This window comes from Rhinolophus sinicus, chromosome 1, assembly GCF_057876585.1.
Source record: "Rhinolophus sinicus isolate RSI-liver-muscle chromosome 1, RSI-T2T, whole genome shotgun sequence".
Taxonomy (NCBI): Eukaryota; Metazoa; Chordata; class Mammalia; order Chiroptera; family Rhinolophidae; genus Rhinolophus; species Rhinolophus sinicus.
The window spans coordinates 87,077,496-87,105,300 of NC_142501.1; the positions used below are offsets into that span (position 1 = coordinate 87,077,496).

Sequence of the window (27,805 nt, forward strand, 5' to 3'; positions counted from 1 at the left end):
CTTATGATGCCAAATAAAGAATAAAATTCAGGAGATCATGTGTATATGTGTTAAAATATACATATATATTCTTCAGAGAGTACAACTTTCTGAATCAATGTGAAGTGATAGTCTTTTCAGATTATTAACCAAGGCTAGTTGCTATTTCAGTTAGCAGAGGTTGGGGGGAGGGGAGCATTGGACTTAAATGACCTTCTCCGAATGACTCTTAAGGAGCTATGAGGAGTGTTTTTCACTCTGCTGGTTTTTTTTTTTTTGTTTTTTTTTCTGTTTATCTTACTGAGTATTCTATTTCAAAGTGTTTCACTAGATTATTATGTAATCTGATTTTTTTCAGTGTCTCCTGTTTGTATGCTTTTTTAATATTACGATTCTAAATCTTTTCTCTTTGTTTTTCCTAAGCTATTAGATTATATAGGTAATTAAGCCTTTACCTGTGGCATTTTAAAATAAATTTATATCCTTTAAATAGACTATATTTGTAAATATGTAAGTGTTCTGGATAGTAGATTAGATTTTTCCCCCCCTGGTACTTAGGAAGGCATTCCTAATGACTTTTTTCACCTAATCACAGTGTATTTCAAAGAAACTGTTAAAACCTTTGGCAGAATAATCATATCCCATCCCTTTCACTCCTTGTTACCAAGGTAACACCGTAAACCATTGTAGGAAATAGGACGTGCTGGGTAAGTCAGTGAAAAGCGCAGAGCATGAGAAACTCCAAAACTTTGCTTCTTGAAAGCATTTATTGAATGGCTGCTATGTGCCAGGAGTTAAACAGGTACAGAAATTAATAAGGTATAATTGCTGCCTTCAAAGGTGCTCCAAATAAATGAGGTGATTTATGTAAAGTGCTTAGAACAGAGCCTGGCATATATTAACTGTTCACTGAATGTAGTTGTCGTCCTTATTGTCATTCGATGTAACTGAAGAGTGTGACACAGAGAGATAGGTGAAAGGGGCAGTGATGGCTCCACTTGGCCTGTGGTAAGGCAGTTTTGGGGAAGGCTTTAAAGAGCATGTGTCTGCCCGATGTTGGGCATTGAAGGGAAGTAGGAGTTTATTAGGAAGGGAAAAAGGGAAGGGCAGTCTAGGCAGAGGAAAGAGAAAGTTCCACGGCACGGAGGCAATGGCTGTACGCTGTGTGCACCTGGTGTGTGTGGGGTGGCATGGCAGCTAAGGCTTCAGGCCCAGGAGTGCTCAGGGGGGGCCCTGAGTGCCTGTGGAGGTCCAGCAGGTGTTGGAGCACCACTGACGGCTTTTGAGAAAGGGGTTGACATGAACAGACTTGCATTTAGAAAGCTCACTCTGACGGCATATGGATGGGGGAGCGCGCTGAAATGTTTCATCTGGAGTAATCCAGATGAAACATTGTGAGGACGAGGCACTGCCGCTGCGGGGAGGGCAAAGGGTTATGGTACCGAGAGATTGGAGGAAGGATTAGTACTGCATCCTCAACGGGAGGTATGGTCTGTGGTGGTGAAAATTGGTCTGGGGGGTGGCGTACAAAATCTGAACTATGACAATGGTCTGTGGCCTTCCAAAAGGGTCACATTTCATAAACAGGTATGTTATGGCTTTAAAATTTTATAGGCGGGGGTGCAATTAGGCAGAAAGTGTCAAAAAAGTCTTCTTAGGAAGACAAAAATGAAAGTAATGGTGGGAAGCACTGAGTTAAAAGGACTCACTGCTTGATTGAGCCCTGGGCTGAGGGAGGAGGAGTGTAGGCTGACGCCCACATTTCTGGTTTGCAGAACGATTCCAGTTCACTGAAACAGGACACACAGGATGTATGGGTGGTGTGCAGCCTATGCTTATTGAATTTAAGCTAATAATAACTCCCATTTATTGAGCACTTATTGTGAGCCAGCCCCGTTAAGTGCTTACATTTACCAGTAGTGTGAGGTAGATGTTATTATTGGTCCCATTTTTCAGATGAGGAAGCTGAGACTCAGTCCAGAGCCACACAGCATTTTCTTCAGTGAAAATGCTTGGTAAGCATTTGGAGCTTTGGGTCTGGGCGTAGGATGAAGTCCTGCTTCTTCTACCTTCATCTGATGTGTAACCTCAGGTAGATTATTATTATTATTTTTTTTCCCCTCTAAATTTTAAGTTCTTCGTGTTTAAAACAGAGCTGCTTCTTGCTCATCTCCAAGAGTAGTTGTTAAGGTTAAGTGACAAGATACATGAATGAATCTTTTAAAACAGAAAGTGCTGTGTAACTGTCAGTGGCATTTTTAACATTAGGTGGTACCCAAAGGTACTGGATAAATGCCATTTTTCTCCCTTGCCTCACCTTTTGCCTCTCTGAGTTGCCTTACGCAGCGCCCCCTACCCCCCGAGGATTGAAAGGACAGAATGAGGGCCTCCCCTCTGCGCCCACCGTTTTTGTTACAACTACATCCGTGTCCTTAGACTCTTCCCCTCTCTTTAATCCCAGAAGGTGATTCAGGCAACTTTTATTTCCTTGCTTTTCATGAATGCCCTGCCACCTAAACACTGTGCTTCACTTTTCAAGCCGTGGTCACTTGACTTCTGCCCCTTACAGCTGTTTTTGCAGAGGTCATCAGTGACCTTTGGTTAAGTCCGTGGACCTTTCTCAGATTGCCACTTGTTGTCCTGGCAGCATCTGATATCGGGATCGCTCGCTCTTGCATTCTTGGTGTTGCCTTCTTCCCTGGTCGTGTTTTCCGCCTGCCTCTCCGTCTGTTGTTTCTCAGCTTCTTCTTACTCTGCTTGCCTTCTGAATGCTTGTCCTACTCCAGTTGTGTTAAATCCTTCTTATCCTCTTACCGGTACCATCCTTCTTGGGCAGAGCCCACCTGGACCCGTGGCTTGATGGCTGCCTCACTGCTGACTGCTGCTACATCTCTACCTCCAGTCCAAATAGAAGCTTCACTCTGGGCCCCTGCACCTTAACTCAACAAGGCCAAAATACAACACCTCGTCTTTCACAAACCTCCTCCCCTCAATTGATATCTCCACCTCAAATCGCATATTCCTACATATTCTCCTACTCAAATAATCAGAAGAAACTTTTTTATTTCTTTTTTAAAAAAGCTCTTAGCCCAGATGCCTCTTTGTGGAAGCTTTGTGTGACCCCTCATGGCTGGTTGGGAAACTCCTGTGTTTCCAAAGCACCAAGGGCATAGTTCTGTTACGGCACATCTATCTATACTATGGTAGAATTTTGTCCTCAAGTAGACTAGGAGTTCACTGAGGGCAAGAATTTAGTTTTTTCCTTATATACTCTGAACCTAGGGCCAATGAATATTGGTTGAATGAATGAGTCTATGGTGGCCTTATTTGCTCCCCTTGCCTTTCTCTTCCTCTCCAAGCATCTTAATTATTTATATCAGTTTGCTATAATAAAATACAATAAAGTAATAAAATAAGACTAGGTGGCTTAAACCATAGCTACTTATGTTCTCACAGTTCTGGTGGCTGGAAGGCCAAGATCAAGGTGTCACTGCATTTGGTTTCTTCTGCGGCTTTCCTGGCCTCCTGCTGTGTTTTCACAGGGTCGTCTGTCTGTGTGTGTGCATCCCCGGTGTCTCCCCTGTGTCCTAATCGCCCCCTTTTATAAGAACACCAATTGGCTTGGATTAGTGCTACCCTTAGGGCCTCGTTTGCACTTAATTACTTCTGTAAGGACCCTGGATCCAAATACAGTCACAGTACAATGTATTGAGTGTTAGGACGTCAACATACGAATTTTGAGGAGACATAATTCAGCCCATAACACTATTATCACTATTTTTTTAAACTTTGTCTTATTTAAAGCTTTTCCTAGATAGCCAGCAATTAATAACTCCTTCATTTTTGACCTTCCATGAAAGTGATTTTTTGGCATTTCTTAGTGGTTGCTGTTTGGTGTTTGCCGAATACCAGCCATTAGCCATACAAACTTAAAACAGAATTTGTTCTGGTGTCTGTGCAAGGCAATTTCTAACATGTCTGGTTACTAATCCATTTTATCAGCATTATTAGTAACTGTTTAATAATAAAATCTCACATGGGAAGGTATTTCTTACCTTCCTTATTGAAAGTTCTAGTTGTGGAGGTACAGGTTAGGTATAAGAGTGGGTAGAGCCCAGCTCTGTCCGGGGCCAAATCATTTTAAAGATGAGGGAAATCCTAAGACTAAGGATCCGAGGCCCCTCGGGATTGGCCCCTCTGAACTGATATTCACAGAGACACTGCACAAAACAAAAGCAAATGGACAATCTCTGCCCCCACCTCCCTCCCCCCCAAAACATGTGCATACCCCAATGACTTCTAACACCAGAACTGTCTTTGCCTCCTACTAAGAGAATACTTTTGTGCACATAGTAAATTCTTAAATTTACTTAAATTCTGGGCTCCCCCGTGAATCTGCAAGTTGATGGTGTTCAGCTTCCTTAATCTACCAGGGCTAGGCATTAGCTGATCTCCCCTTTGCCCCTGTATTCCCCGCAAATGCCCTAGAAACTTGGCGCCCTGCTTCTTTTTAAAACACCCACCCCACCCCACTCCTCTAAGCTTTCAGTTCTTTTGCTTGGGTTTCTCTTCCTTTAGGCTCTACTTTTTAATACCTCATGGGCATCCCTTGTTCCTCTTTTATTCACCTTTTGTTCTTCTTTCTTTCCCCAACAGCCTTCTTCTTTCAGAAACAAGCTGAATGGTTTCTAAGCTAATTTTGACTTCTTGCTGCCACCCTGCCTTTGGTGTAAAGCAGGGTTTGGCAAACTGTGGTCAGTTCTGTGGGGGTTGAATTGGGTTCACTACCTGTTTTTATAAGGCCTGTGAGCTAAGAATGATTTTTACATTTTTAAAGGGTTGAAACACAAACCAAGCAAAAGAAGAAGAATATTTCATGATGTGAAAATTAAATGAAATTCACATTTCAGTGTCTGTAAATAAAGTTTTATGGGAACACAGCCGTGCTTGTGTACATGTTGTCTATGGCTGCTTTCACACTCTACCGGCCAAGTCGAGTAGTTGCAATAGAGACTTTTATGACCTACAGAGCCTAAAAAATATTTATTATATGGCCTTTTAAAGAGCAAGTCTGGCCATTCTTCGTATAAAGAGTGAGAAAGGCCCGAAAATAGCTTTGCATGGCAGGAATCAGCTTTGTTTATCTTTCTTGGTGCTTAACAGAGTGCTGGATTAAAGCTAATGCTTGGTTCTGAAGTTGTTTTGAGAGTCGGAACTGGAGAGGCCTTTCTTCAGTGCAAACTTCCTGTGAAAGTATGTCATTATCTTTGCCATTTCTTTTGAATTTAATTTTGCCAGAAGAGATTTGTCATACCAGCACCATTGAACCTTTTCTTTCATTTCTAAAATTGTACAAAAGAGAAAAAGATTAGGTAAACCAAACAGATGAACCTCCTTTGTACTCTGCACATTCGCACGAGGATTTAATTTCAGCTTATCCTGTATCCTTACTCATGGTTTAGTCTCAGGATTTTTAAGTGTTGGGGCAATGAGATAATGTTAGCATTTGAGTACTCACCACAAAAGAAGTTAAGCAAGGTTTGCAGTTATGGGCCTTTGCTTTGTGTTCCCATCCATTAGGTATTTTGTGTATTTTTTATACAACCCCCCGTCTTGTCTTTGTTTTCACCTCCTTTGAAGGAAGTCATTTATCATTGAACCTCAAACCTCCTGACAAGTAATGACAAGCAAGGGTAAGAATTTCTTCCCCATTCCCCAAGATAGATGCTGTGCTCTTACTGGCTGTTACTCATGGTGCTCTTTCCGGCTGTTGTTCGTGGTGCTCTTTCTGACTGTATTAGGCTTCTCCACTCCCTCAAGCCTTTGCTAACAGTACATTTGGAGTGTGCACCCAGTGCTGTGAACTCTAAAAGGCATCAGAAGGATTACATCAGAAATAGAAGGACTCTTTGTCCTTCAAGGAGTTTGTCGTCTATATGGCAGGAGAGGGGTGACGTGCATGTGAATTTCTGAACATTTGACAGAGAAATACCAGAGAATGGACTTTCACCAGAGCGTGCAGCATGGAGGAGTGGTTTTAATGGGGAGGTGGGTGAAGTGGGGTGCTCTGGGGTGACTCTGAGTTGTGGAGGAAGGCAGTCACTCATGATAGGGAAGCCCAGACAGAGTAGATGCTGATTTTTCCTCCTAGAACATTAAACCCATTATGGAAAATGGAGCGAGTTTTTCCCGCTCAATCCAGCTCCTCCTCCCATCATCAGGATTCTCATCAATGTCATTTTGTTTTCTGAGTTATGTACCTGCCTTTTACAAAGTAGATTCTTCAATGTGTGGGTTCCATGGGGGGAAGGACAGCAAATAGATTGTTTGGCTCAAATGAAGAATCGATGTATTTAAAAAAAAAAAAAAAAAAAAGAGGTAAGAGAGGAGATGAGTTGATGGATGACCTTGGATTTGGTCTTGGTAGGTAGGGGAGTGACCGTGAGAAGCTGGCCTGGGGAGAGGGAAACATCCCTCCAGCTTCCACGCTGACTTCGTCAACTGCCCCACATCTTCCAGATTTCCCCAGATGTTAGTTGAGATCCTTCCATTCCATTTCTCATCTCAGCTAAGAAAAGCCATCCTGATTTGGCTTCAGGTTGGTGCTGCTGCTGGGCCTGAAAGTGACAGGCATTGGGGGAACTGAGACTCCTATATTCCAGGGGGTATTTGTAGCTCTGTGTGGCATGAAGACACTCGACTCTGCAGTTTCTCTTGTGAAAGGGAAATATCTCAACCTGTTCTTCCACGCCTTCTCAGAGTCTTCTTGCCTCCAAGCTGCCTCCACTGTCCTTGTTCCACTGTCCGCCCCACAGGGAATCTGCATCTCCACTTTCTTCCTCCCCTCCTCTGTACCCTATGAAACAAACAACTGTGGGGAGGAACTAACTTTCCCCTACCCTCAAGTTCTTCTGGCTGGTCTAATAGTCCTATAGACATGAGACAGATTAGCAAGAGAAAATAACCAAATTTAATACATACATATGTATGGAAACCCCATGTACATGAGAGTTGGTGTGGCGACAGAGCCAGGAGTGCAGTTTCCAGGCTCTCGGCCTCACGTGGAAAGGTGCTGGCTCAGGTAGTAAATGGCCATCAATGTGATTGGATGGCCATCAGCTGTGGCTAGTTGGCCTTCAACTGTAACCAGTGAGCCATTGGCCACTAATATAACTGCCGTGGCTACGCTAGCAGCAAAAATGGGGGGCTAACAAGAAAATGGTGGCTGAGCTAGCAAGAGTGGATTGCACTTAGCACGGAGGATTGCAGCTAGCAAGTGGGGTTGGTTGGCAGAGAGAAGTGGACGGCGGGTTGCGGATAGTGTGGGTCCTGCTTCCTGTGTCTCCAACCCAGCCGCCAGCGAGAATATAGTGGTATGACTCCCCTACCTATGGCTCCGTGGGTGTTCCCTTTTGGCCTCATCATGTCCTGCGTTCTTATGTGGGGAGCAGTAGCTGAGACCTGCATGACATCCCTCGTGACAGTTGGGAACCCCGCATACATGGGAGTCAGAAACCCCACATGCAGAGGTTCCGAGGTAGAAAGGAGGACTGAGGTGGGTATGAGACATTCTGAGCTGGGATGAGGTAATGCACCTTGGGGGCTTCAAAGGGTCTTTGTGGAAGGATAAGAATAGATATTTAGTAAATAGAAATTTGTCCTGCCCTATAGGTCGTCAAAAGAAGTTATCTCTGATTAATAGATTATTATGGGCAAGGCCCATAATTCAAGTTCTTCTAGGTAGTTAAAGGGAGGGGCAAAAGTATGTACTGAGCTTGCGTCTAAAGTTGCCTTTAGCTCAAAGTAATCTGCGTACCACTGAAGCACATCTTGGGGTGGCTCTTTCTGAACCCCCACACAAGCAAACCAAAAAACCCACAACTCTTTTCACGCAAGCGCACCTCATAGGTCTGTACATGGAGTCTCAGCTGTTGTTGGTCTTTAGGCATTATGGGTAATTCTTTGCAGGGCCCTGAGAGCAGTGGCCCTGGATGGACAGGATAAACACATCTGCTTTGAGGCCACTCAGATTTGGTAAGGTCCATCCTGATTCATTTCACAAATGGCTTAAATCACTTATGTTGTTCCAGTCAGTGCACTTAGGACGTGAAAGCATAGACATGTTAATTGTTTTAGAACAGTGTTTCACACCTGCTCTAGACTCCCAGATCCAGTCAAATGCAGAGTTTGGCTCCGAGGTTGCTGGCTGCGTGCTGTGTGTACTTGTGCGCAGAAGTGCATCCAGCCAAAGATTCTTTCGACCTTCAAAAGGGACACAAAGGCAGTTTCTCTTTTCACTACAGGAAAGAGCTGCAAATCAGGGGTGCTTTTTAAAAAAGTCCTTTTAATTTAAAGAACATTTGAGTAAAAATTGTGTTTCCCACTGGTTCTGTGTCCTTGGGCACATTGTTTTGTTTTGTTTTTAGATAACTTTTTACTTTCTAATAACTTAAGACAAGAAGTTAAAAAAAACAGTATAGGGAGTTCCCATGTACCCTTCACTCAGCTTCCCCCAGTGATACCTGACATAACCAGAGTACTTTGTTAAAACCAGGAAATTGAGGTTAATGCAATACTATTAAATAAGACCTTATTGGGATATAGTTTACGTGTTGGGGGTGTGTATGTGTGTGTGTTTAGTTATGAAATCCTATCACGTGTAGATTTGCATATACTTTTGATTTTAATGCACACTTATGTTGAAATTATATTGTGCCTTTGTGTGAAAAATTCGTAACAGCAAAATAGCAAACTACAAATTATTCTGGAATCTCTGGATTAAAAGACTTCTGGATTAGGAAGTAGGAGGTCAGGTTGTAATTCAGCTCTCCAATTGAAGAAGAAATAAGGCACTAAACCAAATAGAAATCTTGATTGCCCTTTGTTCCAGCTTAAAACCTAGGAGCCTTCCTTGGTTTTATCTTTCGTTGTTCCAACCCTCCTCCCCGGTGTCTATTGTATTAGCAAGCCTCCTGAAATATTCCCCAAATCTGTGGGCTTTTCTCCATCCTTTGCCAGGATTACTGCAGTAGCCTCCACACCTACTGCCTTTACAATCCATTTTCCACACAGCCGCCAAAACCGGGGCTTGATAGTACAGACCAGGTTAAGTTATCCCTTTGCATAAACCCTCCTCTGATGGCTTCCCGCTGCACTGAGAATAAAATCAGGGCTCCTCCCCAGAGCCCACCAGGCCCCTGTGATCTGAATGAAAGCTCCCCTGCTGCTCTCTTCACATTGCTCCCCTCCCCACTCAGGGCTCCAGCCACAAGGCCTCCTTCTTCTCCCCAGTCAGCCAGGTTAGTGCCTACCTGTGCCTTTCGTTCTAGCTGGTCCCTCCATCTGGTGTGTCCTGCTCTTGGTTTTGCTCTGTAATTAGCTCCCTCTGGTACTTTCGGTGTCAGGCCTCTGTAATGCGGCTACCCACTCAGTCCAAATCAGATACCTCCTGAGTCACCTTCCCTCATGCTATCCTGTTTTATTTCCTCCACAGCATTCATGATCTGAGACTATCGTCTGCACTTGATTGGACTTGTTTGTTACTTGTGCAGGGACTTACCCTCCTTGGACTGGAGAAAGAAGGCTGCCTTCGCTGCCTGCTTCACCGTGCGTCCCTGGAGGCTAGCACGGTGTCTGCCCCAGAGAAGGCACCAATGAGTATTTATTGAGTAGATATACTCATGGACCCGGTAATCACAGAGGTTCTTGACATTGAAAAAATTACGTGGTTAAATGGAATAATTTGATGTTTAAAATTATTAAATTCTTTCCATATTTGGGGCTCTGAGGACAACATTATGATTAAATTCCTGTGTGCTACTGGTTCCCTTTTATGTAGGTACGTAGTAATACAATGTCTTTTTCTGAGGCAGGACCATTTCATATGGGAAAGGTAAGTCCCCTGGGACCTGGTGACAATCTCCTCTCTGCCTAAACCTGCCAGGCAGACCACCTTAGTCATTTTGAAGAGGTAAATTTGAAATACCTACATTCATTTCCTCCATTAAATGTGCTTTTACATCAGAGAAGACCACTGAACAGGATTTGGCTTTCTTGGTTATACAGAAGGTGCAAGAAACTTAGTGTCAAGTGGTTTGACATTTAACCAAACCAGCTTTTATTATTACCCTAGACCCATTTCTTTTCTTTTGAATTTAACATGTAAGTAATGGCTCCCAGATCTGGAAGACACAACCTACAAATGTTCTTACTTAAATGAAAAGAACACGACTTATGTCTTCTGCTTCATTTCTTAAATTCCTGTTAACTTCCATTTTATTGATTGTCAGAGCCACATAATCAAAATGTCATTATATTTACTTTTGATTGTGTTACCAGCTAGTTGTGCCTTTTAAGCAATTTTAGAAATGTGATGCAGTGTAGGAATGTAAGTTCATATGTTTTTAGATATGGGTTATGGTAATTTAATGACTTACTGCGTTTAAGGAATGGTTTCTGTGCGAAAGAAATGGTTAGTGTTTCATTCAATATTCTCATCAGAGGTTAATACGTTTCCTCTTCTCTAATTAAACGTTGCAGTTCTCTTTTGAAAAATACATATAGCCATATAGCTTCCAGTGATGTAAATGTTGACATTTCGGTTCCTTTTGTTAAGATCTTGTTGTTGTTATTGCTAATGAAGTAATGTTCAAGCAAATATGTACTCATAAAGCTGGGGAGATGATATTTTCGCTTAAAGGCATTTTGCCATTTTCACATTTTTATGCCCCTAGCTCTTAGGGTGTTTTCTTAAGAAGTGATTTTCTTTTGTTGATTTTTAAAAATTGTGCGCCAATGGTGAGTGTGAATGCATATTATGGAAAGTGTGTGATAGAATATGATTAGACATAGTTCAAGGTAATAGTTTATCTGAACAAATGATACTCTAAAGCATTTACTACTAAAATTTGTTCTTTTTGTGTCATCCCTCCCCACCTCCACCGGTCCACATAATGGTTCTATATTATTTTGGAGAGCCAAACGCTATGTAAAGTAGGTAGTGGCGGAGAGAGGGAGTGGGAGGGTTATGAAACGAGCAGGCTGCTTTCCCAGACACCTCTCTTGTAGGGTCTGAAATAACTGTTGTTGGGGAAAAGTGTATTCACACTGAGGAGGATAAAAATGCCTGCCCATTTGGGGGTAGCTTTTGTCTTCATAACAGAGCTGCTTTGTACAAACAAAAGGATGTTCTGAAGGAGAGGAAAATTTACAATTGAGTGTTTTTCATTTGGCTAGTAGCATCTGATTGAGAATAATTTCAGAAATTCCTACTGTTGCATACAATCATTGCTTAGCAGTTGGATCTTTTTACCTGTATAATAGACTTGAACATTTCATTTGTTTTAAGTACCATCCGTGTTTTTTAAGTAATGTAATAAATTGTTTTCTGGCCTGCAGGGTAACTGAGTGAAAATATGTGTAATTTGCCCAGTAGCATAATTCTGTGACCTGTATAATCCAAATAGGTGGTGTGGCTCTTGCATGGGATGAATTTCAGGTGACTTTTGTTGGCCTGCAATTTTATTAGTAAGATTGACTCAGGGTACTCATTTAAAGCTACCTATGTGTCTTCCTCGTGTCCTCTGAATCAAATCCCTGGGCAGGGCAGTCACTGGACATAGGACAAACCTTGAACTTTGTATATGTTTCATTTTTATAAGTAATTAGGGGAGAGGCACCCTTGTGAGGTGTGATGTTACATGGTAGTTTAAAATAATTTAAAAAAATTCCTGTATATAACAAACTACCCTAAAACTTGACAGATTAAAACAGCTGTTTTATTTTGCTCATGATTTTGTGGATTAGCAATTCAGAAGGGGCTCAGCTGGATGGTTTGCCTCTGATCCATGTGGTGGGAGCTGAGCAGTTGGGGCTGGAGAATCTACTTCTAAGATGCTTCTTCACTCATATGGCTGGTGCCTAGGCTTAGATGGCTGACAGTTGATGTTGGTTCCTGGCAAGGTGCTCTGCTGGGGCTGGTGGTCAGAGCACTGATAGCTGGTCTCTCCATGTGCTTTTGTATTTACAGCATAGCAGCTGGGTATCCAGAGGAAGCATTCCCAAAGGTATGGATAGAAACTGTAAGGCTCATGGCTGCTTGTGACGTAGCCCCACAAGTCCCAGAACCCCACTTCTTAAATAAATCACTGTGGTGAACCCAGACTATAGGAGAGAGGAATTATCCGCCACCTTTCCCTGGGAGAAGCAGCAAAGGATTGGACTCCATCTTTAAAGGCTGGCAGTGGGATCACATCAGGATAGCCTTTATTTAATAGCCATTTATGCTTCTCCCAATGTTCAAGAGGCTTAAAGAACAGATACTAATACACAGTTTCATGTAAGGAGACCCCATTCCAAGTGGCACAGCCTTCATTTGAACAAAAACTCTGATGTAATCATGTGATGGATGGGAACGCTGAGAGCGGCGTGACTGTCGTCTCAAAATATCTGAGAAGATGTCAGTCCTCTGAGGTCATCGTGCAAACTAATTTGTCAGAAGAGTTCAAAGGAATCATAGATCTTACAACTGGAAAGGACCCAAAGGGATTACATCATTATTGTCACCTTCCAAAATGATTTATCACGCACCACTTAGGTGCCAGGCCTTGGGAGTGCAGAGGAGAATATGACAGAGCTCCTGCCCTGTGTCTAGAGACATAGTTGAGGAAATAGGACTGAGGCATAAGAGATGAATGGAAATCCATGGACTGTAGACTTGGAGGCTCTTAAAAGGACAGGAGATACACGCACAGGAGAAAGTGATCGGTAGAGACTTCTGGGGCTGGGTTGGGGGCTGGGAAAGGATGTGACGAGATAGGCTTCTCACCACACTGAAAACAAAACCTGAGGTGTTGGGCATTACCTACAGGCCTCCGTGTGACCTGATCCCTGCTTCCTCTCTTGTCTCCGTTTCTACCTCCTTTTCCTCATTTACTGGCCTCCTTCTTTGACTATGCATTTGCTCCTTCCTCTGCCTGGAATGCTCTTTCCCCCAGATATTCCCATAGCTTGCTTTCTCACTTCAGTAGACCTCTGGTCAAATGTGCCCTCCTCCAGCCGTTTCTGACTACCTGCCCTGTCTACTTCCCACCCCTCATCACGGTTCATCTCTGTGAAGGCAGGGTCATTGGCTGCCTAGGTTAGGGTTTCCAAGCTGGAATTCCCACCCATTCTCAGGAATTTTGTTTGCTTTCCCATTCCCAAATCCGTAGAAAAGTTGGTCGGGAAATCGGGAAAATCGGCTCCTTGAACCCAGTAATACCCACAATGGGAAATAAATGTACTATTCACAATGTATCTCTTAGACATTTTTCCTATTTATCGCTAGGGTTTCTGGGGTGGGGAGGGGAATTCCCACTCGTTCTTGGGAATTTTTTTCATTTTTCATTTTCCAAATCCCAAGAAAAGTTGGTCAGGAAATTGGGAAAATCGGTTCCTTGAACCCAGGTAGTTGGTAGTATCGGCTGTCACTTTGTGGAAACGATTCATCTTGGAGAACAGAAAATAGTTTATATCTCGGGTTTCGGGAATGGGAAGGTGGAAAAAAATTCCTGAGAACAGGTGGGAATTCCCGCCTGGAAACCCTAGCCTAGTTCATTAGTGCATCCTCAGCACCTAGAACAGGGTCTGGCAAATAGCTGGTGCCCAATAAAAGGTGGCTGAATGAATAAATAAGTGCATGGAGAACCTTGAAACGGAAGGGATTTAGCAAAGTGGAGAGAGATGATATTGGTGGCTACCCACAAGGTCGAGTGAAAGAGCAGGAAAGCATATGCGATACATTCCCAGATTATCTGTTTCAACACCCTGACCTCAGGGTCCTCATTTTGAAACTTGGGTCCTTCAAACCACCCTCTCTGCAGCTCCATGTGATAAGCATTCTAACAGGGCTTGCATCGGGAGTGATTCATTTGGACCAAAAGAGCTGGGTCATGCCTGGTCTCAGTTGTCAGCGAACTTGCCATTCCTGAAAAGTACCCCGTACTGTACCACTTCTTTGTCTCTGTTCTTGTTCATATTTCTGTCTGGAATATTCTGCGTTTTGTCTTCATCTATTCAAATCTGCATGAATGATCCCTTTCCTCCATTGATTTGATTATCACATAAACACATTCTTCTTCAAGTGGAAATATTTGTGTACACATATACCTTTCGCTTGAACATAAACTCTTAGAGGGCAGAGCCTGGGTCTAGTTCATCTTTTATTTACCCATAAGAGAGTCGTACTAAAAAGGCGTTAAATTTAGTTGAATATGAGAAATCAGACTCCTTTAGCTTGTAATGTAAAATGAATACATAGGACCAGAAATCAGAAGAGGCAATACTAAATTCCCGAAGAAATTAAACAATAATGAGGTATCTTCATCAGTGGGTTTTTTTTTTATTGGTTTGATCTGTTGACCTTCCTCAGATTGCATTCATGATTTACAAAGGGACTGTAGAATCAGCAACTCATACATTTTTATTTATCTATTGCTGCATAGCATTCTATCTCAAAACTTGGTGGCTTAAAACACTAACAGTTTGTTATTCCTCACAGTTTTGTGGGTTGGCTATGATCAGCCGAATGGTTCTTCTGCATCATATGGTGTTGGCTAGTGTCACTAATACAGCAGACGCTTTCAGTTGCAGAGCTTGGCTGGGACTGGGAAGTCCAAGAAAGCATCACTCACATGTCTCCTGTTGGCTGTAGACTGTGGCACCTTTCTTCTCTACCATAGGCCTTGTTTCTTCCAGTATTTAGACCAGCCTCTTTCTAGCACGGTGGCTCGGTTGCTAGTGTATGAATTATGGAAGCTGCCACTTCTCTTGAGGCCTAAATCTAGAACTGCCACAGCATAACTTCTCCCATGTTTTGTGAGTCAGAGGGAGTCAAAAGGCCAGACCATATTCAAAGGGAGAAGAAGTAAATTCTATGTCTTGATGGGATGGGTAGCAGGTACATATAGGGATGAGAGGGGTTATTAGTGAAAATGTTTGCAGTCACCTCAGCATGCTTAGATATTCATCAGGGTTTCTTTTCAATGAGAAGTAAATCATCGTTAGTTAACTCCCAGGACTTCAAGTATTATTTGAATCCTTTGGTTTTGAATTGAGAATTATTTATAGAGAGAAGTGCTGTGTACATTTTGGGCTTAATCGAGCAGCAGCAGGAGATAATCACGGACTGTGTTGCCCTTGTTTTTTGCTTTCCTTGCCTTTAAATTGTTTGTACGTGTTCCCCTTGTTTGAGTGGAGGTTGGAATCAGAAGCCAGAGGATCTAAAAGGAGGTCCTAGGCTCTTCTCTGGTTCCCGTGTAACCTAGAGCAAGTGACCCCATCAGCCCAGCAGGTAAGTCTGCCAAGAAGCAAAAGGAAACAAGCCTGTTCCCCTTCCCCAATAAAATCTTTAAAAAAAAAAAAAAAAATGTTAACAGATGGCAGAGGGAAGCCAGAAGTACTCACTCACTGTTTGCCTTCCATCTTCTCTGTCCTAACTGGTTTCTCTGATGCCATTCTTGCCTCTACAATTCATTTCCCCATAGCAACCAGAGGGTCTTTTAAAAATGTCAATTAGATGATGTCATTCCCCAGCTTAAAATACCCCAACGGGTTTCCATTGTACTTGTAATAAAATACGAGCTCCTTATCATAAATTGGCTCCTGTTCTTACCTCTCCACCTCTTCACCTCCTACTGCTGTCTCTTCCCTCTTTATGTTTCAGCCACAATTTATTTCTTTTTGTTCCTGGCACTCCCCGGGTTCCTCCTGCCAGGTTCAGCCCGTCTTAGGCTTCTACACTTGCTGTCCACTCGCTCTGGAACATTCTGCCCGTTGATCTCTGTGTCTGGCTCTGCGTTCAAGGCCCAGCCCAGATGACCTCAGAGACGCCTTTACTGACCGCCCAGACTGCATCAGGCCTCTCGCTCACAACTTCTCTCTTCTGTTCTTTCTAGCAGTGTAATCTGTTTCTCAATTTTCTCGTATATGAAATGGGATTGATAATAACAGTATATACTTCATAGAGTGGTTTTGAGGGTTAAATTGTAATATTTACAAGGATATGTGGCATGATAAGCTCTTAAATGTTAGCTGTATTATTATCTCTCTTTACTACCTGAAATTGTCCTGCCTATTTATTTGCTTGTTTGTTAATTTTTATCCATCACTGGAGTGCTCTTTGAAAGCAGGGACTGCCTTTGTCTTATTCAGTGTCACCTGTCTTCCCATTGTGTTGGCATATATAGTAGATCCTCAACAAGTCTTTTTAAAATGAGTGAATGAAGGCAGAAATGGTCATCCTGACCAGGCCAGAAAAATCATTGGTAGCATGAAATGAAAGCTTGAGAAAGTTGAATAGATTGTACGAGATTGTTTAGTTGCTCAAAATGAGTTTCAGATTTTTGATCCAGAAAAACTATATTTCAGGATACTGAAAAAATTTGGGGATCATTTGATAAGTTTTTGTTTTATGGAATTTTGAAGAGTGGCAACATGTTGGAATTATGAAGGTAGGTAAATGCAATCTGATTTTCAATAGTGAAGAATATGGGTTCAAAAACCATAGACTGAAGGGGGCTTTATGCTACTTGTGGGCAGAGTTCTAGAAAGGATGGTTTGTGAATGCTTAGAACAGTGTTGTTTAGTGGGAAAGTGGGGCATCCTTAGAGAAAAGAGGCCTGAAGAAAGAATTCTTTTTTTTTTAACTTACTTGGTGGCAGACTGGAGATGAGAATAAAGACCTCCTGATTCTGCTCCAACAGTGTTTTCAAACAGGAATCTTAGAGCTCCTCAAATTCCAAACAAAATAAAATCTTTTTTGTGTGTTTTTGTTTTGAGGATAAGCTAAAAACAAAACAAAACGAAAAACAACACAAAGCTATTTTTAAAGACAGTTCTCAGTTGGGGAGTATTGACTCCTGGAAATTCACGGGCATAGTCTCAGAGGTCCATGAAATACAATTTCCCCTTGCACTCCTTTAGAAAAGGTCTGTGCAGTATTGTAGGGTGAGAAACTTGGTACTAATATTTTGCCAATTTTTTCTGATTAATCAAACACTCCCTGTTGTCCATCTACAGAAAACAGCATATGTTCTTCCATTAGACCTGTGCTGTCTAATGCAGCAGCTTCTGTACCACATGTGACAGTTGAACAGTGAAAGTGTGACTACTCCAAATTGATATGTCCTGAAGTGGAAAATACATAGTGGATTTCAAATTAGTCCAAAAAAAAAAAAAAAAAAAAAAGAAGAAGAAGTAAAGTATCTCATCATTATTTGTTTCATTTTGAGTATCTGTTGAACTAATATTTTTGATACATTAGGTTATATAAAATCATTATTAAAATTAATTTCACCTTTTTAAAAAAATGTGGCCACTGGGCTACTAGAAAATTTAAAACGACTTATTTGGCTTGCAGTATTGGATGGTGTGGCACTAGAACCCGTAGCCTCTCTCAGGAGGAAGGTTGAAGGAATTGGTGAACCACTGTGCAGGCAGACACGGTGATATGATGGCTGCTGTCACACGTTTGGATGGCTTCAATTCATAAAAGAGATTCTCTCTGTTCTGTATTTCTCAGGAGGCAGAGGAAGACAAATAGATGGAAATGTCAGGTTGATATAAGAAAGACCTTTCTAAAATAGTCATCTAAAGATGGTATGGGCTTCTTCTAGAGGCAGTGAATGCCTATTATACATATTTCAAGCAGAGGCTAGATAGCTGCCTCTGGGTTATTTAGAGAGAGTTCAGGTGTTTAAAGTCAATTCTTCCAATTCTGAGATTCTCATCCTTGGAAGAAAACAGGCAGAGGGTTAATTTTATAGAACATGAAATAAATGGATTCTGGAGCTTACTTCACTCTGTGTGCTTTTTCTTTAAACTTTTAAATGACTATTTTTAGTTGAAGAGCTTTGCATTCTTGGTTTCAGAAAGCTGTCTGGTTCTCTAAGCCTAGTGAATTTGGTGAACAGTGTATCAGTTAGGAATGTGCTTGGCAACAAGTGGAAAAAACAAACAAAAACACACAAAGAACCAAACTGACAATGGCAAAATAAGTAGAGATTTATTTTAATCGTATAACAAGTCTGCAGCTCAGCTGCTTCTGGCATTGGTTCATTGGCTCAAAGGCATCAGGGTGAGTGTCTGCTATTGTCTTGGCGTTTCTTTTTCTTGCGGTGGCAAGATGGCTGCAGCTCCTAACACTGTATCTGTAAGGCTGGAAGATAAAGGGAAGAGACTCTCACTTTTATCAGGAACAGCAGTAGTCTTCCCAGAATGCCGCAGCACACCTCCACTTTCATTTTATTGGCCAGAATGGTCACACTGCCGTTCTTTGTGGTAAGGGAGGCTGCAAAGCGAATGTTTGCTCCTCTGGTCTCTAGAATGGAGGTAGAACAGCAAAAGGAGGTTGGGAATAGTGGTTGTATTTTGAGTTCTTAGCCTAAAGAACAAGGTCTGCCACAAGTAGTTTTAGGTGTGACTGAGGGTACTATGCCCAAATCAAATTCAAGTGCTTTGGAGTCAAGAGAGAACATCATCCAATCCCCTCTTCCCTCCCTCCCTCCCTCCTTCCTTCCTTCTTTCCTTCCCTCTTTTCTTTCTTTTTTTCATCAGAGAACCAGGCTTTGCTAGTACTGTTTTCGGAGGGGTGCATCTCTTATCAGGCAGGAATCTTACTCAGATGAATACATACCATGACAACTGAAGCATAAAGAACTAGTAGAAAGTTACATTATTTTTTTCCTGCTGTGACTCTTACCAGGTGGAAGTTTTGTTTTCATAGGAGGAAAGAACTTTGTGAATTTGGGCATTTGAGATTAGAATAATAAACAAGACAATGTACTATAGCAGCCTAGTTAGCAGAAAGGACTAGAGCTGTTGTTAGAGACTTAGGAAGGTGTGTTGTAACTGAAAGAATAATCTTTGGCATGTGGCCATCTCAGTTTCACGATAACATGAAGAAGCAGGAACTTTGAAATTATTCTTCTTTATGTTCCATTCCTGGATAATTACCAACTATACTCAGGTTTTGAAAGGTCCTTTTATTTTGTGATTGCATCTTTCAGCAATAACTCTTATTATCCTGTTATGCAATTTGTCTCATTTATGATGCTCAGGTGGGAAAACTTTCAGCCTCGGCAATTGAGATCGCTATGATGGAGCATTTTGTGGTGCTTTCACTTGTTTTGCTATTGAGCAAGCAGGGTTCAAGACAAGTGAATTCTTTCCAGATGTGCTTTTGAATAACTGGACATATCCCTGGGGCCTCTTCAGGAACAGTACAAGTGACTGTGTATACTCACCCCATTCTTCCATGCACAGCTTCCTGTGGTCACTGTGGAAAGGACTCTGCAGTTGTGAGACGATTGCTCAGTTGATGCTGAGCCGAGGAGGAGGGGTGGCCATTCATCCAAGCATCGGATCTCTGGCTCTAGATGCTTTTAAAGCCCAGAAACTGCTGTCATGTATTTCCACACAGGGACAGTATGTTCTGGGAGAAAATGGTTCCATTTCATGCCTAAGATGGTAACAAGCAAAGGAAAGCAAAACTGCTGTGTGTCTCCTGGGTGGTAAAGCTGTAATGACCCACTTGACACTGATGGCCTTTCCCTGACGTTACTGAGGAGAGGCGGGTATGGGAAATGTGGTTTCTTGACCTACAGTGCCCAGGCCCAGCTCAGTGACAGACAGCCAGGTAGCTGAGCCAGCAAATCAAAGGGATTGGCTGCCATGTTCAGACATGAAAGACAGGGCACACTCAGCTCTAGATTAATGGCATTCATTAGGGGGAGAGGAATGCAGCGTATAGATGTGCCTACTCATTGCCAGCCATGTTCAGGTGAGAAGTGGGGATCTACCTCAGGGGTCAGGGGTCAGCTCTTGAGGGGGGTTTTCCTGACAATACTCTACTCCTGCAGGAAGGCTCTGAGTTGTTCTCCTGGACTCTCCCCTAACACAGAACTTCCCTCGCTGTGTTATGCTTCTGTGATTCCTTGTTTATCTCCCTCTCTAGACAGTGAACCTTGAGGACAGGGGTAGTGTCTTATCACTGTTTGAATATTCAGTGCCTAGTACAAATTCTGTGTTTAGTAGATGTTTGTTAAATAAATGAAATGGTGATGCTTAGCTTCTTCTACTTGGTATTCCATCCCTTCCAAGGAAAAAATTATACCAGTTATCCACAATTGGTAATTGGAACAAGTGAAACATGGTAGCATAAACATGAATAGACTTGAAAAATATAGGCGATTGTAAAACACATAGGAATTTGGCAGGACGTATATGAAGAACATTTCCAAACTTATCTAAGGCACATAAATGAACATTTGAATGAATAGAGAAACATATCATGTTCATTGGTGAGAAGTATCAATATAGTAAACATATCAATGTCACTTTTGTCCACATTAATCTAAAATTTGATGCAATTCAAAAAAATTGCAATGGGATTATTGTTCTGTGGAATTTGCTAAAACAATTCTGAAGTTCAAAAAATATTGTTTGACACTAGTAAAGAATGAAAACCGGGAGATTTTATCTCGTTGACTATAAAAACATTATAAAATGAAGTAAGTAAAAACAAAATAGCATATAAAATTAGAAAATAGAGGCCAGCATAAACTTGACAAAGCCATCTGATAAAAAATTATAGACTTCATTAACATCGATGCAAAAATCCTTAATAAAATACTAACAAGTTGAATGTAGCAAAATGGAAAAAGGAGACTACATCATTACCAAGTGGGGTTTATCCCAGAAATTCAAGATTCGTTTAGCATTCAAAAGTCACTGTCACTTATATTAATTATTTTAACAGAATGAAAGAAATTAGAATGGCATAGCTACAATAGGAAGGTTTGACTATATATGGAAACCTAATACAGGTTCACAGTCATTTATTTAAAACACTTTTGGCCAGCCATGTTTTAGAATTCAGCAACATCTCATAGTTAAATTCATGTTTATTTCTACAGCAAAACAGATTAAAGTGACACTAAATGGAATAAATAAAGAATAGAAATAGCCTCAACATTGGTTCAGGTCAGGCTTTAAAAAATAAACAAAAAAATTCTTCACTTTCAGAGCTTTATGATTTCAGAATCTCAGGTAAAGGATTAGAAACTTTTTTATATGAAGGTGGCATTTCAAATCAATGATGAAAGGATTTCTGAAAGGTGTTGGCATTACATAGGATTTAAGAGAAAAAAAGATGAAGTTAAGTACTCACTTTATAGCAAAACTGTTTCTGATGAAAGATTTTGCTGTTAAAAGTTTTTAAATCTATAAAAGTTTTATAATCAATCTTTGTTTATAATCCTGTGGTACTGAAGATCTTTGTAAGCATATCAGTGGCAGAAACTAAAGAATTTTAAAAAAAAAGTAAAAGAGAATTAACTACTATATAACAAAGAACACCATCAAATTAAAAATGAATGTTGGCAACATAAAGGTATATATAGCAGCCAAAGAGTTATTACCCATAGTTTATATTGTATATAATGAGCTCTTACAGATTAATAAACAAAAAGATGAATTCTCCAGCACAAAAATGGACCAAGGATATGAAAAGGCAGTTTGCAAGAGAAGAAATACAAAAATGGCTGACTGGACGAAAGGCTTTACACTTAATGCTTAAAAAAATACCATGACAGGTGTAATTATTTACATTTTGCACTGAGGGGAGTCCAGTTTAGGGAGTTAAGGCAGGTAGTCTGTCCTAGGTCACAGGCTTGGCAGGGCTTTTGTAACTGAGGACTGTTTGCCTCCACAGCTTAGCTCTTCAGTAGACACTGACTTACTACCTCTATATTTCAATACACTTAGGAAAAGAAAATGCAAATGAAAGCAATCTGAAGTTGCCATTTATTTTGTTTATCAGATTGGCAACAATTTAAAAAGAATACTCACTGCCAGGGAAGGTCGGGGTGTGGAGAAGCCTGCACTCTCTTCTGTTGCTGGTGGGAGTGTCAGCTGGCTCGATCTTTCTGGAAGGCAATTTGGCAATATGTATCAGAAGCCACATCCTTTGACATAGTATTTCTACTTCTAGGAATTTGTCTGAAAGGACTGCTTTGACAAATACTCCCGTGTACAAGGATGTTCAGTATTGTTTCTAAAAGCACAGGGTTGAAAGAAACTTTCTCCATCAGTGAAAGATTGGTTAAATCAGTTGTGGGAGAATTAAATAGGTAGAGCTATATTTGTTAATTTTTAAAATATGGTCCCTGATTTATTATTACATGGAAAAATAAAAAAACAAAAACAAAGCAGGTTGCAAAACAGTACATGTGGCGCAACTGTATAATTGAGAAACTCAGTGTTTATACCTGTATATGCCAAGAAAAAAGTCGGACGTGATGTTGACAGTGGTGTCATTAGAAGTGATTTGTGTTCTTCATTGCATTTTTCTGCAGAATTTATTGATTTAATTTTTTTTTAGTTTCTTTTTTTTCCTTTTTTTTTTTTTTTTTAAGTTTATTGGGGTGACAATTGTTAGTAAAATTACATAGATTTCAGGTGTACAACTCTGTATTACATCATCTATAAATCCCATTGTGTGTTCACCACCCAGAGTCAGTTCTCCTTCCATCACCATATATTTAATTCCCTTTACCCTCATCTACCACCCCCCTACCCCCTTACCCTCTGGTAACCACTAAACTATTGTCTGTGTCTATGAGTTTTTGTTTCCAATTTGTTTCTCTTGTTTTGTTGTTTTTGGTTTATATACCACATATCAGTGAAATCATATGGTTCTTTGCTTTTTCTGTCTGACTTATTTTGCTTAGCATTATACTCTCAAGATCCATCCATGTTGTCACAAATGGTCCTTCCTATATCATCTTTTCTTACCGCCAAATAGTATTCCATTGTGTATATATACCACAACTTCTTTATCCATTCATCTATCGAAGGACATTTCGGTTGTTTCCATGTCTTGGCCACCGTAAACAAAGCTGCAATGAACATTGGAGCACACGTGTCTTTATGTATAAATGTTTTCAGATTTTTTGGGTAGATACCCAGGAGAGGGATTGCTGGGTCATATGGTAATTCTATTCGTAATTTTTTGAGGAACCTCCACACTGCCTTCCATAACGGCTGCATCAGTCTGCATTCCCACCAACAGTGTATGAGGGTTCCTTTTTCTCCACAGCCTCCCCAACACTTGTTACTATTTGTCTTGTTGATGATAGCCATTCTGACTGGGGTGGGGTGATATCTCATTGTGGTTTTTATTTGCATTTCTCAGATGATTAGTGATGTTGAGCATTTTTTCATATGTCTATTTGCAATTTGTATTTCCTCTTTGGAGAAATGTCTCTTCAGGTTGTCTGGCCATTTTTCAATTGGTTGTTTTTTTTTGTTGTTGTTGAGTTGCATGAGTTCCTTGTATACTTTGGATATCAGCCCTTTATCGGAGGCACTGTTTGCAAAAATCTTCTCCCATTCAGTTGGTTGCATCTTTATTTTGACGATGGTTTCTTTTGCTGTGCAGAAGCTTTTAAGTTTCATATAGTCCCATTCATTTATTTGAGCTTTTACTTCCCTTTCCTTTGGAGTCAAATTCATAAAATGCTCTTTGAACCCAAGGTCCATAAGTTTAGTACCTATGTTTTCTTCTATGCAGTTTATTTGTTTCAGGTTTTATGCTTAAGTCTTTGATCCATTTGGAATTAATTTTGGTACATGGTGACAGATAGCAGTCCAGTTGCATTCTTTTGCACGTGACTATCCAATTCTGTCAGCACCATTTATTGAAGAGGCTGTCTTTCCTCCACTGTATCTTTTTTGCTTCTTTGTCAAAAATTATCTGTCCATAGTTATGAGGTTATATTTTTGAGTTCTCAATTCTATTCCATTGGTCTATGTGTCTGTTTTTCTGCCAATACCATGCTGTTTTGATTATTGTAGCCCTGTAGTACAAGCTAAAGTCAGGGAGTGTGATACCTCCAGTATTGTTCTTTTTTCTTAAGATTGCTTTGGCTATTCGGGGTTTTTTGTGGTTCCAAACAAATCTGATGATGTTTTGTTCTACTTCTTTAAAATATGCCATTGGGATTTTGATGGAGATTGCAGTAAATCTGTATATTGCTTTGGGTAATACTGGCATTTTAACTATGTTGATTCTACCAATCCATGAGCACAGAATGTGTTTCCATTTCTTTGTGTCTTCTTCAATTTCTTTCAAAAATGTCTTGTAGTTTTCAGTATATAGGTCTTTCACATCCTTGGTTAAGTTTATTCCTAGGTATTTTATTCTTTTTGCTGCAATTGCAAAAGGAATTGTTTTTTGTATTTCTTTTTCTGAGATTTCATTGTTAGTATATAGGAATGCAATGGACTTTCGTACGTTGATATTGTAGCCAGCAACTTTACTGTATTCGTTGATTGTTTCTAATAGCTTTTTGGTGGAGTCTTTAGGGTTTTCAATGTATAGCATCATGTCATCTGCAAAGAGTGATAATTTAACTTCTTCATTCCCAGTTTGGATGCCTTTTATTTCTTTATCTTGCCGGATTGCTCTGGCAAGGATTTCCAACACTATGTTGAAAAGCAGAGGTGATAGGGGACAGCCTGTCGTGTTCCTGAACGTAGAGCAAAGGGCTTCAGTTTTTCACCATTAATTATGAGACTAGCTGAGGGTTTGTCGTATACGGCCTTTATTATGTTAAGGTATTTTCCTTCTATACCTATTTTATTAAGTGTTTTAATCATAAATGGATGTTGTATCTTGTCAAATGCTTTTTCTGCATCAATTGATATAATCATATGATTTTTGTCCTTTATTTTGTTTATGTGATGTATCACGTTGATGGATTTGCGGATGTTGAACCATCCTTGTGCTCCGGGGACGAACCTCACTTGGTCATGATGAATAATCTTTTTAATGCATTGCTGTATTCGATTTGCTAGAATTTTGTTTAGGATTTTTGCATCTGTATTCATCAGAGATGTTGGTCTGTAGTTTTCTTTTTTTGTATTTTCCTTACCAGGTTTTGGTATCAGGATAATGTCGGCCTCAGAATATGAGTTGGGGAGTACTGTCTCTTCTTCAGTTTTTTGGAAGAGTTTGAGCTGGACAGGTATTAGATCCTCTTTGAAGGTTTGGTAGAATTCACTAGTGAAGCCATCTGGTCCCGGACACTTGCTTTTGGGAAAAGTTTTGGATGACAGATTCAATTTTGTTACTGGTGATCGGTCTGTTTAGATTTTCCAGTTCTTCATGGTTCAGCCTTGGAAGGCTATATGTTTCTAAAATCGTCTCCATTTCTTCTAGGTTACTGAATTTGGTGGCATATAGTCCTTCATAGTATTCTTGGATGATCCTTTGTGTTTCTGTGGTGTCTGTGATAATTTCCCCTTTTTGTTTCTGATTTTGTTAATTCGTGTCTTCTCTCTTTTTATCTTAGTGAGTCTAGTCAAGGGTTTGTCAGTTTTGCTAATCTGTTCAAATAACCAGCTCTTTGTCACATTAATTTTTTGTATTGGCATTTTGTTCTCTATTTCATTTAGTTCTGCACTGATTTTTGTTATTTCCTTTCTTCTGCTGACCTTCGGTTTTATTTGGTCTTCGTTTTCTAGTTCTTTAAGGTGTAACATGAGGTTATTTATTTGGGATTTTTCTTGTTTCTTGAGATAGGCCTGTAATGATATAAATCTCCCTCTTAAAACTGCTTTCGCTGCATCCCAAAAATTTTGGTAGGATGTATTTTCATTGTCATTTGTTTCTGTGTCTCTTTTGATCTCTCCTCTAATTTCTTCTTTGACCCGGTCGTTCTTTAGAAGTATGTTGTTTGATCTCCATGTATTTGTGTTTTTTCCTTTCTTTTTGCAGTTGATATCCAATTTCAAAGCCTTGTGATCAGAGAATATGCTTGGTATGATTGCAATCTTCTTAAATTTGCTGAGGCTGATTTTTATGTCCCAATATATGGTCTATCCTTGAGAATGTTCCATGTACACTAGAAAAGAATGTATAGTTTGATGTTTTAGGATGAAGTGCTCTATATATGTCAATTATGTTCATTTCATCTAATGTGTCATTTAGGGCTGCTATTTTGTTATTTATTTTCTGTTTGGATGATCTATCCATAGCTGTCAATGATGTGTTTAAGTCCCCTAGTATAATTGTGTTTTGGTCAATTTCTCCCTTTACTTCTGTTAGTAGTTGCTTGGTATATTTCGGTGCTCCCTGATTGGGAGCATAAATATTGATGACTATTATGTCTTCTTGTTGTATAGTCCCCTTTCCCATTATGAAATGTCCATCTTTGTCTCTTGTTATCTTTTTCACCCTGAAGTCTGTTTCATCTGATATCATTATGACTACACCTGATTTTCTCTAGGTACCATTTGGTTGGAGTGTTAATTTCTACCATTTCACTTTGAGTCTATGCTTGTCCTTGTAGCTGAGATGTGTCTCTTGGAGACAGCATATGGTTGAGTTTAGTTTTTTGATCCAGTCTGGTACTCTGTGCCTTTTTATTGGTGAGTTCAGTCCATTTACATTTAGGGTAATTATTGATATGTGAGGATTACCTGTCATTCTATCTTTAGTTTTCTTGTAAGGCTGTGTCTCCATTGTTTCTTTGTCTTTTTGTTGTTGTGTATTATTTCTGTGTGGTGGTATTCTATGATAGTTCCCTCTGTTTCTTCTTTTATTACAGTACATATGTCAGTTCTGGATTTTTTTTTGAGTGGTTACCCTTAAATTTATGTAAAAGAAAGTTTGATATTTAGAGTATTCCATTTTCTTCAGCACGCTTATTTTCTCCTTTCCCATATTCCGGTTCAGGCCTTTATTCTCCCCCTTTTTATGTTTTGTTTGCCACAAATTGTCCCTGTTGGTGGTGGTCGAATAGCCTCCTTTAGTATTTCTTGTAGTGCAGGTCCTGTATTAGAAAATTCCCTCAGCTTCTGTATGTCTGGAAAGGTCTTTATTCCTCCTTCATATCTAAAGGATATCTTTGCTGGATATATTATTCTTGGCTCATAGTTTCTCTCTTTCAATAGTTTGAATATTTTGTTCCACTCCCTCCTGGCTTGTAGAGTTTCTGCTGAGAAATCTGATGATAATCTAATGGGCTTTCCTTTGTAGGTTACTGTCTTCTTTTCCCTGGCTGCCTTGAGGATTCTTTCTTTGTCGTTGATTTTAGACAGCTTCAATACAATGTGCCTTGGACAAAGCCTGTTGGGATTGAAGTAATTAGGTGTTCTATTTGCTTCCGGGATTTGAGGATCCAGTTCTGTCCACAAGTTTAGGAAGTTCTCATCAACAACTTGTTTGAATATATTCTCTGTTCCCTTCTCTCTTTCTTCTCCTTCCTGTATGCCCATCATTATTATATTGCTCTTTCTGATGGAGTCAGAAAGTTCTTGTAGATTTCTTTCATTTCTTTTAAGTCTCAAGTCTCTTTCGTCTTCCATCCATGTAGTTTCCAGGTTTCTATCTTCAATATGACTGATTCTTTCCTCCATCTGGTCAACTCTACTACGTAAGCTGGCCATTTCATTCTTAATTTCTTATATTGAGTTCTTAATCTCCAGAAATTCTATTTGGTTCTTTTTTAAAATCTCAATCTCTTTCGTAAAATGCTTATGTTGTTCTTTGATTGTGTTTCTGAGTTCATTAAACTGCCTGTCTGTTTTTTCTTGCATCTCGTTGAGTTTTTTTCAGAACTGCAATCTTGAATTCTCTGTCATTTAAGTCACATATTTCCATATCTTTAAGTTCCTTTTCGGGAAACTTTTCACTTTCTTTCTGAGCTGTTTTGTTGCCTTGGTTATTCATGGCAATTAGTGATTTATTATTTCTCTTCCTGGACATCTACAGGAGTGGCTT

General features: G+C 40.2%; 1 protein-coding gene and 1 long non-coding RNA gene across 7 annotated transcripts in view; one reads left to right on the forward strand and one right to left on the reverse strand.

The window, feature by feature from the left end:
• Positions 1-27,805, forward strand: part of CRADD (CARD and death domain containing adaptor protein) — a 392,758-nt gene that overhangs the window by 14,012 nt on the left and 350,941 nt on the right. The window lies entirely within an intron of this gene.
• LOC141568500 (uncharacterized) lies at positions 17,751-22,301 on the reverse strand. Of its 2 annotated transcripts, none has more exons than XR_012491658.2 (3): positions 21,868-22,301; positions 19,263-19,477; positions 17,751-18,337 (listed from the first exon to the last, which is right to left on the reverse strand). It is a non-coding gene; the product is annotated as an uncharacterized LOC141568500 (long non-coding RNA). The 2 variants fall into 2 exon arrangements; XR_016021758.1 differs by lacking the exon at positions 21,868-22,301 and adding an exon at positions 21,188-21,318.